Below are 11,032 nucleotides of genomic sequence, written 5' to 3'. Positions count from 1 at the left end.
AAGGTATTTGGATGTCATGTTTACATATTAAACATAAGAGAATATTTAGAAAAATTTACCTCAAAAGTAGAAAATGAAATCTTTGTGAGGTACTCTCTAAATAGCAGAGGATATAGAGTTTACAATAAAACCACTATAAGAATTAAAGAAACAACCAATGTAAAATTTGACAAAATTACTAACTTTAAAGAATCTAACACAACTCAACCTCAATACCAACCAATTGATTTCACTAGAGCTAGCAATGATCTAGGGGGAGCAAATGAAAATCTAATAGACGAATATGAAGATGAACAAAATCAACTATAAGAAAATGAATAAACACAAACTGAGCCTAGAACAATAAGAGTCAGTACAAACTGCCTAATTGAACAAAATAGAGGTGACCCAGACCTAAGAGTTTAGACTAGATCATCTTTCAAAAACTTAAGTTTAATATGTTTAATTTCTAAAATCAAACCCAAAATAGTAGAAGAATCCCTACTTGACCCAGACTAGATCATAGCCATGTAAGAAGAACCAGCCCAGTTTGAAAGAAATGAAGTTTGGGATTTAAGACCATTACCTAATAATAAAAAGGTAATATAAACAAAATGGGTATTCAGAAATAAAAAATGGGGAAATTGTTAGAAACAAGGCTAGACTAGTAGCTAAAGGGTTTAGTTAAGTAGAGAGACTTGACTATGATGAAACATATGCACCAGTAGCCAGACATGAGTCTATTAGAATGCTACTTAGTTATGCAGCCCATAAAGGATTTAAGTTTTATCAAATGGATGTTAAATCCACCTTCTTAAATGGGCTAATAAAAGAAAAAGTTTATGTAGGTCAACCACCTAAGTTTAAAAGTATACATCATCCTGACCATGCGTTTAAACTAAAAAAAGCCTTGTATGGTCTTAAACAAGTACCTAGGACCTGGTATGAATGGTTGACCTCCTCTCTAATTTTCAAAGGGTTTAGCTAAGGTCAAATTGATCTAACTCTATTTGTAAAATCACTCAAACAAGATATTTTCATAGCCCAAGTATATGTAGATGATATAATTTTTAGTTTAACTAACTCATAATTTTTACAAGAATTTATAACTTTAATGGAACAAGAATTTGAAATGAGCCTAGTAGATAAACTAACTTATTTCTTAGGATTACAAATTAAACAAACTCATGAATAAAATTATGTTTACCAATAAAAATACATAAAAGAATTACTAAAAAAATTTAGAATGGAAAATACCAAAGAAATAAAGATACCAATGATGACTAACACAACCTTAGATAGTGATCCAAATGGAAAACCCGTAGATCTAAAATATTATATGAGTGCCATAAGCAGTCTTTTATACTTAACTACAAGTCAACTTGATATTTTATTTGTAGTTAGTAAGTGTGCTAGATACCAATCCTGTGCTAAGGAATCCAACTTAATTATGTAAAAAGAATTTTTAGATATTTAAAAGGGACACCAAATGTAGGAATTTGGTACCCTAGAACACCTAATTTTGAACTAATATGTTACTCTAACTCAAATTATGTGTAACACCCGAAAATTCTCAAAAGACTTTTAGAAATATTCTACGATTTTTCTGGAATTTTAGGATATTTTTATGAAATTTTTAGAGTAGCGGAAGTAGCAAAAATAAATAGAACGTAAAATAGCCTAAGCGGGAATCGAACCCGAGACCCAGCGAACTCTATGCTTTATGGATGGTTCTAGTAACCAAGTGAACCCAGCAGGGCCGTGCTGAAAGAAGAGGGAAACCATTATATTTATATTTAAGTTGGGTGAATTAACCACTTAATATAAATAGGAAAATTATTAAGTGGGGAATTGTTTTTAACGCAACTTTTCTCTTCCTAAAACCCTCACACGCTGCCCCCTCTTTCTCTCCACCCTCTCGGTGCCCAAGACCTAGGAACCTAGGGTTCCGTTCCAAGGGCCATAGGAGCACCTTCCGGCAATGACTCCAGCACGAGAACGTTCCTCTCCGCGAGAAGGGCTCATAGACGCGAGGAGATCGACAAAGGGATCTTCTCCACCGGAAACCTAGCGTTTAGATTTGTTAGAACTTCAAGCAGGAGGTAAGAAACCCCTCACCTACAGTATAAGTAGCTCTTCGTATGTTTTATGCATTAGTTTAGTCATATGCAGAATTTGCAGTATATAGGGTGTGCATTAGCGCACACCGAGTGTTTGCTTTAGTGCTTAGCTCAGTAAAATGCCACCATAGGCATTTCAATAGTTTAGATAAATGCAGTAGAAGCATTTTATAGCACATTTAGTCTTGCTATAGCTTTTATGGGACTATGGTCCAATGGGTGGGCTCCCACAGTTGCCTCTAGGTTTAGATAACCCAGTTCTAGGTTCAGACAACCTAGTAAAAGCAAGACCAGAATTATTAGCTTATGCACAATATTTTACTTTTCAGTGGCACTGTACTGGACTTCAGTTGTCCTTGGGTTGGGCTCCCATAGTCATCCCTAGGTTTAGATAACCTAATAACTCTACTAAATTCGGGACTTGCAACCCCGGGTCTAGTTAGGGATGCGCGCATAGTAAGTACAGTTGCCTGGCCCAACAGCAGCATGATTAGTATTTTTATCTATTTATGATATATAGTTTTTCAAAGCTTCACAATTTAATTATATGATTATAGTTCAGGATTTAAATCAGCTTAGCATTGATTTAGTTAGCCATTGTATCAGTTTAGTTTTATCTTGTTGATACTAGAAGATATTGCCATGATCAGCTTTTGATTTCTATATTTAGTAATTTCAGTATGCCATGCTTTAACATGTTCAGCATATGTTCTAAATAGCATTCTTTAAAAGCATGTTTTCATCGTGTGCATGTTTTTGTGAGGTAGATGGTTTCTTACTAAGCTCCCAAGCTTATAGATACTTCTTTTCCTTATACTGCAGATAAAGGTAAAGGAAAGATGGATTAGCGGAGGCTGGAGGACAATGCAATGGAGATGTGTGTGGAGAGGGACTTGGAATAAAGATCTTTGGAGAACCTAGCAACTCAAGAACTTAGTATTTCTTGTAGCGTTATTTTCTGCACTTTTAGTTAATCAAGTGTCTTGAATTGTGATAGTTATGCTTAGATTACTGATTGTCATGATCCTAGTTAGCTAGCCTTGAGTAATGATAGGTCTAGTAGCTTTGTTGTTGTTTATAGAGTTGATATATGTGATCTGAGCACAAAACAATGTTGAAATCAGACTTCTGATATGAAATCAGAAACCCCAATCGATCAGCCGATCGATTGGAGGCTCCTCAATCGATCAGCTGATCGATTGGGCAACTTGTTCCGCGAACAGTAAGCCTCTGAATCGATCATCCGATCGATCAGAGCTATTGTCGCGAACAAAGAGTTAATGGATCGATCAATCGATCGGGGAATTAGCCCTCGCGAACAGAGAGCTTTGGAATCGATCACTGGATCGATTGGCAAGCCTGGATCGATCAGCCGATCGATCCAGAATTTACCCCAGGCATAGTAGCGCGCTGAATTGATCAGTAGATCGATCAAATAACTCCAATCGATCCACCGATTGATTGGGAGGCCTGATAGCAGCTAGAAACCCCTCATTTCAACCCTTGATCATATGGGAAGCCTAGACTACCTCCCTTAGTATAGGAACAGTATTCAAGATGTAGTTTAAACATGACTTCCAGATCTAATTGCAACTAGCAGAAGAAATTGTATTAGTTAGCAAAAATTTTAAATCAGATCAGTTTTCCGCACATTAAGAATAGTTAGCAACAGCATAATGTGACGGTCCGGCCTCGCAGCTTAGTCAGTAGGAGGCGGGTCGTTACAAAGTGGTATCAGAGCAAAGTTCCATACTTCCTCACACACACATCAGCATTGAACCTTTAACTTCCAAGTAAGAATACCTCTCACTTTACTTATGTTTCTTGCTTTCATGTTTATAGATCACTAAAGCATGCTTATGTATGATAGCCTCTAACGTGATTTTGGTAGCTAGTTAAACATGATAACAATAGTTATGCAACATGATCCTGTTAGTTATGTATGTCCTCTATGTCTCTAGAAATGGCACGAGGACGCCCAGTTAGAAGGGCACCAGCTACTGAGCCCCAGCATGAGACAGGCAACTCAATGCCTCCCCAGACCTTGCAGAGGTAGTGACTCAGTTACAGAAGCAACTAGCTGAACAGCAACAGGAGATAGCCACTTTAAGGGCTAACCAGCAGAGCACTCCCACTGTCACCCCAGAGCCTAACTTAGCAACTCCAGTAGTGATAGAGGTTCCACCAGTCCAACCTGCAACACCAGTAGCCCTAGCAGCAGGGGCAATGAGGGAAGCCTATCTGATCCAGTGGCAGAAGATCAAGCCAGAGAATTTCTCAGGCACCAGTGAACCATGGGATGCACAAGCCTGGTTCAAAACATTGGAGAGTACGATGGAGCTTCTGGACTGGCTAGAGCATGAGAAGGTGAAATGCGCCTCTTTCTGTCTGACAGGAGATGTGTAACAACCACCCTTCTTACTACTACTACTACACTCTAAGGATGACCGTTACTTGACTACTAACTCTACTTAACCGGTATGATTAAAAATCACATGGAAACCCTATCGAAAAATTTCGGCAGAGTCTCCCCTGTACCGGTGACCATACTCAACAATACATGTAATATATACTCAGCCACAAGCGGCTGGAACACATATCAATCAACCACGCAGTTAAATAAGTATCAAACACACAAATGTCTACTTACTAAACTGAACTCATCCTACATGCAATCTAAACAGAATAATCTCAAATGACATGACCTTAAAATACAACTCAAATGTTTACAATAACTAAAATGCGGAAGCTAAAATTAAAACTTCTTTCCTAGTCCCAAGGCTTCCATAGTCCTGGCATCACACATCCTTCGAACACCTCCTTGTCGCCTTCCTTTCTATATCTTTTCCTTTCCTGTATCTGCAGTAAGAGGAAGTGCAATCTATAAGCAAAAATTTGCTTAGTAAGCGCTATCTAACTCACAAAAACTCGATATGCATGTGAATATACTGAAAACTAAAACTGAATGCTCAAAAGGAAAACTACTCATGCTCATCTGCTAGTAAATAAACAAACATACTGAAGTGCTAAACATGTAAAGCTACTCATGCTCTTCTAATAACAAAGAACAATAAACTAATCTAAATAACATGCTAGCATAAAAGTAAACTCAACTTACTGATTTTAAAACAAAGTGAAACTTAATTCATCTGTTCTAAACTTATCCTTTAATACTTTATAGTTATGTAAAACTTGCTTTACTTGTTCAAAAACTTATACTTATAATACTTCAAAATAATAATCAACTTCTTCTTGGGCTCGGCAACTGTACTTACTATGCGCGCATCCCTAACTAGACCCGAGATAGTGTTGGTGCAACCTTAGGTCAAGGTTGACCCGACTCGAGTTGACTTGACTCGAGTTGTATTTTGATGTTTGACTTGGGAAGATTGTTGATGCAACCTTAGGTCAAGATTGACCTAGTTGAGTTGCATGTTGATGTTTGACACTCGTGGAAGAGTTGTATTCTTGATGTGAGACAAGAATAGATGGTTGGGAGATTATTGGTGCAACCCTAGGTCAAGGTTGACCTGGTTGACCTGAAAAGTCCAAGTATGGAGACTTGGCAAACGGAAAAGTCCAAGCAGGGAGCTTGGCACGCGAAAAGTCAAGTATGGAGACTTGGTTGGAAAAGTCCAAGTACGGAGACTTGGCGGGGAAAAGTCCAAGCAGGTAGCTGGCACGGGAAAAGTCCAAGTATGGAGACTTGGCACGGAAGTCCAAACAGGGAGTTTGGCACGGGAGAAAGTCACAGTGAGTGAAGCCAGGCGGTGGAAAGTCCCAGTGAGTGAAGCGAGGCGGTTGGAGAAAGTCCCGTGAGTGAAGCAGCGGAAAGACCTAGTGAGTGAAGCTAGGCGGTGTGAATCCTGGTGAAGCAGGCGGTGAAAATCCTAGTGAGTGAAGCTAGGTGAAAGGGAAAGTCACGTGAGTGAAGCCGGGTGAAAGTCCCGTGAGTGAAGCCAGGCGGTGGGAAAGTCCTAACGGGATGTTAGGCGGGAAATCTGGTGAGTGAAGCCGGTGAAAGTCCCGTAAGTGAAGCCGGGCAGGGAAAATCCAGATGGATCGGGGATGATCGGACATCCGGTGTTGAGAAAGTCCAAGTAGGTCGAAGGATTGACCGGACACTTGGCAGGGAGTTCTAGCAGGTCAAGGGAGTGACCAGATGCTAGGGATGAAGTACCAATAGGTCAAGGTTGACCGGATATTGGTTTGGAAGTCTTGGGACTTGGTTTGGCAAACCCAAGCTCTGGATCGGTCACCAGACCGATCCAGTGATACTTGTTTGCTCTGATCGGTCTGGTGACCGATCAGATACCGAACAGAAGCTCTCTGTTCGGTTACTGATCGGTCTGGTGACCGATCAGCAAGCGAACAGAGGCAAAGAGAGGCAGGCTGATCGGTCCACAGACCGATCAGGCCATGTCCTGATCGGTCTGGGGACCGATCAGGAGACGACGTCGCGAAGGAAGAGCCAGCTGGGATCGGTCTGTGGACCGATCCAGCTATGTCCTGATCGGTCCACAGACCGATCAGAGTACGCACAGAAGGTTCTGTGCACTAACTGATCGGTCTGGGGACCGATCAGCACAGGGCCTGATCGGTCCTTAGACCGATCAGGGTTCTAGCCGTTGCGACGCAACGGCTAGTTTCTTCGCTGTCTTCTTCGCAGGTATAAAGGGGTCGAGGGCTGCTGCTGCGCTATGACTCTTCTTCTCTCTTCCTGTTCTAAGTGCTGCTGTGCTTGAGCTTTGTTGAGCTCCTCCAAAGCTTCGCGTGAGCTTCCGGCTGGGTTCCTGCTGTTGTAGGCGTCGCGTGAAGTTGCTGCTTCACCTCCAGTCGACAAGAAAGCAAGCAATTGGTAGAGTGCGATTGTGTTCATATTGTATTGCTTTTCTTACTGCTCTTGTACTCTTTGTTTGCTGTTGCAAACGTTTGTGGCGAGGTTTCTCCACCCACAAGGAGTATATTGTATTAGCCGGTTCTCCGGGGACTCATCCACCGACGGATTGACCGGACTCGTCCACCTTACGGACACGCCGAGGAGTAGGAGCCCTAATCTCCGAACCTCGTTACATCCTTGTGTTAAGGTTTGGTTTTTCTTCTCTTTCGTTTCTTTGTATTTCCGCTGCACTAACCTAATCGTAGGAAGAAACGCGAAAGATTGGGGTCGGCTATTCACACCCCCCTCTCTAGCCGAGTACGAACGATCCCAACAAGTGGTATCAGAGCGAGGCGGCTCTTCGACGGATCAACACCCGGGGGAGCACGGGCTAGAGATGGATCTCTATGGAGAAGACATCACCATTCAACCCTTCTACGAGTCTCACGACAACTTCACATATTGGAAGGTAAGGATGATGTATTTTCTTAGAACTAATATGTTAAATTGGTTTTGTGTACAAGAAGGGTTTTCCCCTCCGATGGATGAGGAAGGAAAACCTATCAAGAAGAAGGAGTGGACGAAAGAGCAAATCCGACAATCCGAAATCAATGACGAGGTAACAAAAATTATTGAATTTGCTTTACCTAATAATGTTTTGTGCAAGATAGATAGGTACAACAATGCCAAGGAGTTGTGGAACAACTTGGACAAACTCCATGAGGAGAGCTCCACTTCAAGCCATGAAGAGGAGCCTAGTGAGTCAAGTAGCTCACATCATGGAAGAAGCGAATTGGGAGTTGAGGGCTACTCAACATCCAAGGAAGAAGAGGAGGAGAGTTCTTCTTCAAGTTCGGAGCAAGAAGAAGAAGCTTCTACCTCCGGGAGGAAGAAGAGAGCTCGCATCCACCCTCAACCCTAGGTAACTCAAGCAATTTAAGTTCAATTAAATTACATATTATGTGCTTTGAGTGTAGGGAACATGGACATTACAAGAGTAAGTGTCCAAAGAGGGTAAGAAAGACTCCACCGGCGCCAAAGGTCAAGGAAGCCGGAGTCCCGAAACGCAAGGGCAAGGAACACATCGTGTGCTTCCAATGCAAGCAAAGGGGACACTATAGGAGCCATTGTCCGAGGGGGAGGCAACCTCACAAGGGCAAGAGACCGGGCACATCGATAGGGGGAGCTAGGGCAAACCCTAAGGTAACCTCTAAGGTTCATTTTTGCAATTCTAATAAAATGCATGCTAGGAATTTTATTGCACTTGTCGATAATGACAAGCATGATAACCTTAGAAATCAATACATGTGCTTAGGTGCTAAACATGTCAACCTAGATAGGGATACTACTAGGAATGCTAACCCTAGGATTAACACTTCTAAGGTTAAGGAAAACCAAGGTAGAAACCCTAAATCAACTAGACACATGCCTAGGAATATCTCAAGAGAAAATGACAAATTAAAACTTGAGGTATTAGAGAGGGAAAATCAAGTCTTGAGGTCAAGACTTGATAATTTAGAAAAGGCTCTTAAAAACATGGAGAAGCCATCTCTAGGGTTTAAGAGTCAAAAACCCAAGTCCAAGGACAAGAAAGGTTTGAGTCACAAACCTAAGCCCCAAATGGTCAAGCCCACATATCATAATGTTCCATTTGATTATGGAACAAGACCTAGGGCTAGGAAGACCATTACCAAGGTCACAAGGGGAGTCACCCCTATAGTTGACCTTGATGAGACCCAAATGACCAAGGCTTTAAAGCCTAAGAGGGTCATTAGGAGGGTTGCTAGGGAAGTCATCCCTAGTGAATTTTTAGTGAACCCAATGAGCTCAAGTAGGTATTGGGTTCCTAGGAGCATTTTCTCTACCCCATAGATGGGTTAGAGAGTGTCAACTCCAATAAGAAGGGTAGTTAACCCAACTTTAAGGAAATTGACACTCAAGGAGCATTTTCAAGGTTTTTGGGAACCTTTGAAAATAAAATGGAATAATCTTTATCATTCACTCCTTGGAAGAGTAAAGTGTGCCAAAGTGAGAATATATTAATCTCACTTTAAGTTGACACAATTTTGAAAAACCTAGAGAAATATCAAATTGGGATTTTGATATTCTCTTAGGTAATCAAGGCAATCCGGGCCTTAAATTAGAAGTGCTACTCTTGTAGAATTTTAAATGGTATAAATCAAACAAGAGATCAAGAAATGCCAATTTGGGTTTTGACATTTTCTTGGAGCACTTTGGGCAATCTAGGATTAGGACTTAAGTTAGCTAAGTGATTAAGGATACTTAGATAGGGAATTTAGGTATTTTATTTGTGCTAACTTGCCATGATTGGTTGCCATATGCCATGCCATGACATCATATTTATTTTATTATCATTTGAAATGTCATGATAATGCTTAGGTTATCTATATGTCATGTGTTAGTTTAGTTTCAAACTTTATGCCATGACATCATGACATTGGCACATGTTTTCATTTATGATACCATTTTATGCCATGTCATCATCTCTTGCATTAATAATCAATTGAATTGATTTAAGGACAAACATATAATTTGATATTGAGATCAAATTGGTGTTTAGAAAATGCATGAGAACTTAGCCTAAGTTGACCTTAACCCATATCTCACATCAAAATTGACTTGGATGTGTTTGATACACTTTAGATGTGTGTGAGATATTAGGATCATGAGTTAGGATCAAGGTGCATAGGTTTTGTACCTAGATGAGCCTAATTCAAGAAAATAGGGATCATAGGAAAGCTTGTGTACAAGTCATGTACATTTAGCCCTAAGATTATGGTCCTAAATTCAAATGGTTTTAAAAGCATTTTAAAATTGATTTGAAAAACCTTGATGAAGCTTTCCTAGTGATAGCATTCTTCATTGAGCAAGATGATACAAAGATGACTTAACTTTGAACTATTTCAAAGTTTTCGAATTTTGTATCAAGATTTGAAAATGGAAACTATTTTCATAGAAAACTATTTTTCCATGATAATGTATGTTATGAGGAATGTATCCTCAAAATTTCACAATTTTTCGAATTTTCTGGAATTTATTAGGGGTTTCTGAATTTCGGGAGAAGAAAAATCAGAAATCCCTGTGATCAGTGTCTGGATCGGTCGCTGGACCGATCCAGGGAGGGCTGGATCGGTCACTGGACCGATCCAGAGTGCTGTGGATCGGTCTGGTGACCGATCCAGTGAGGTCTGATAGCGTGCCAATGTGCTGAAATTCGACTGCATGTCTGAAATTTCGGCTGACAGTTGGTTTTTAGATTTATAAAGGTTTGAAACTCTCCAAGACATTGTTGGTGCAATGGTCAAGGGGGAGTTGGCTTTTAGGGGGAGTTTTTACTCCTTGAGGATTAGTGATATGGGATTATCATTAAGTGGATTGTTGAGCTTAGTATCAAAGGGAAAATAAGAGTTTCAATGAAAGGTATGGGACTTTCATTAGGAAGAAACTCTTGACCTTGATACTCTCCTTTTTCTTTTTGATGTGTGTCAAAAAGGGGAGAGTGTTCATTGGAGAATTATTAGAGAACCCAAGTTAGGTTATCGGTTTAACCTAAGCTAGGGAAAGAATGTCAAGGAATGTTCGAGGAAGAACATTGGAATACCTTTTGATGTGTGTCAAAAAGGGGGAGAATTATTGGAGAACCCAAGTTAGGTTATCGGGTTAACCTAAAGGGAAAATGTCCAGAGAATGTTCAAGGAAAGAACATTGGACATTGGAAGATGGTTGGAAAACCTAAGTTAGGTTATTGGGTTAACCTAACTTGATTATGATTTTGTCAAACATCAAAGGGAGATTGTTGGTGCAACCTTAGGTCAAGGTTGACCCGACTCGAGTTGACTTGACTCGAGTTGTATTTTGATGTTTGACTTGGGAAGATTGTTGATGCAACCTTAGGTCAAGATTGACCTAGTTGAGTTGCATGTTGATGTTTGACACTCGTGGAAGAGTTGTATTCTTGATGTGAGACAAGAATAGATGGTTGGGAGATTATTGGTGCAACCCTAGGTCAAGGTTGACCTGGTTGACCTGAAAA

The sequence above is a fragment of the Zingiber officinale genome, chromosome 1A, assembly GCF_018446385.1.
Source record: "Zingiber officinale cultivar Zhangliang chromosome 1A, Zo_v1.1, whole genome shotgun sequence".
NCBI classification, from domain to species: domain Eukaryota; kingdom Viridiplantae; phylum Streptophyta; class Magnoliopsida; order Zingiberales; family Zingiberaceae; genus Zingiber; species Zingiber officinale.
This window is presented reverse-complemented; position numbering follows the sequence as displayed.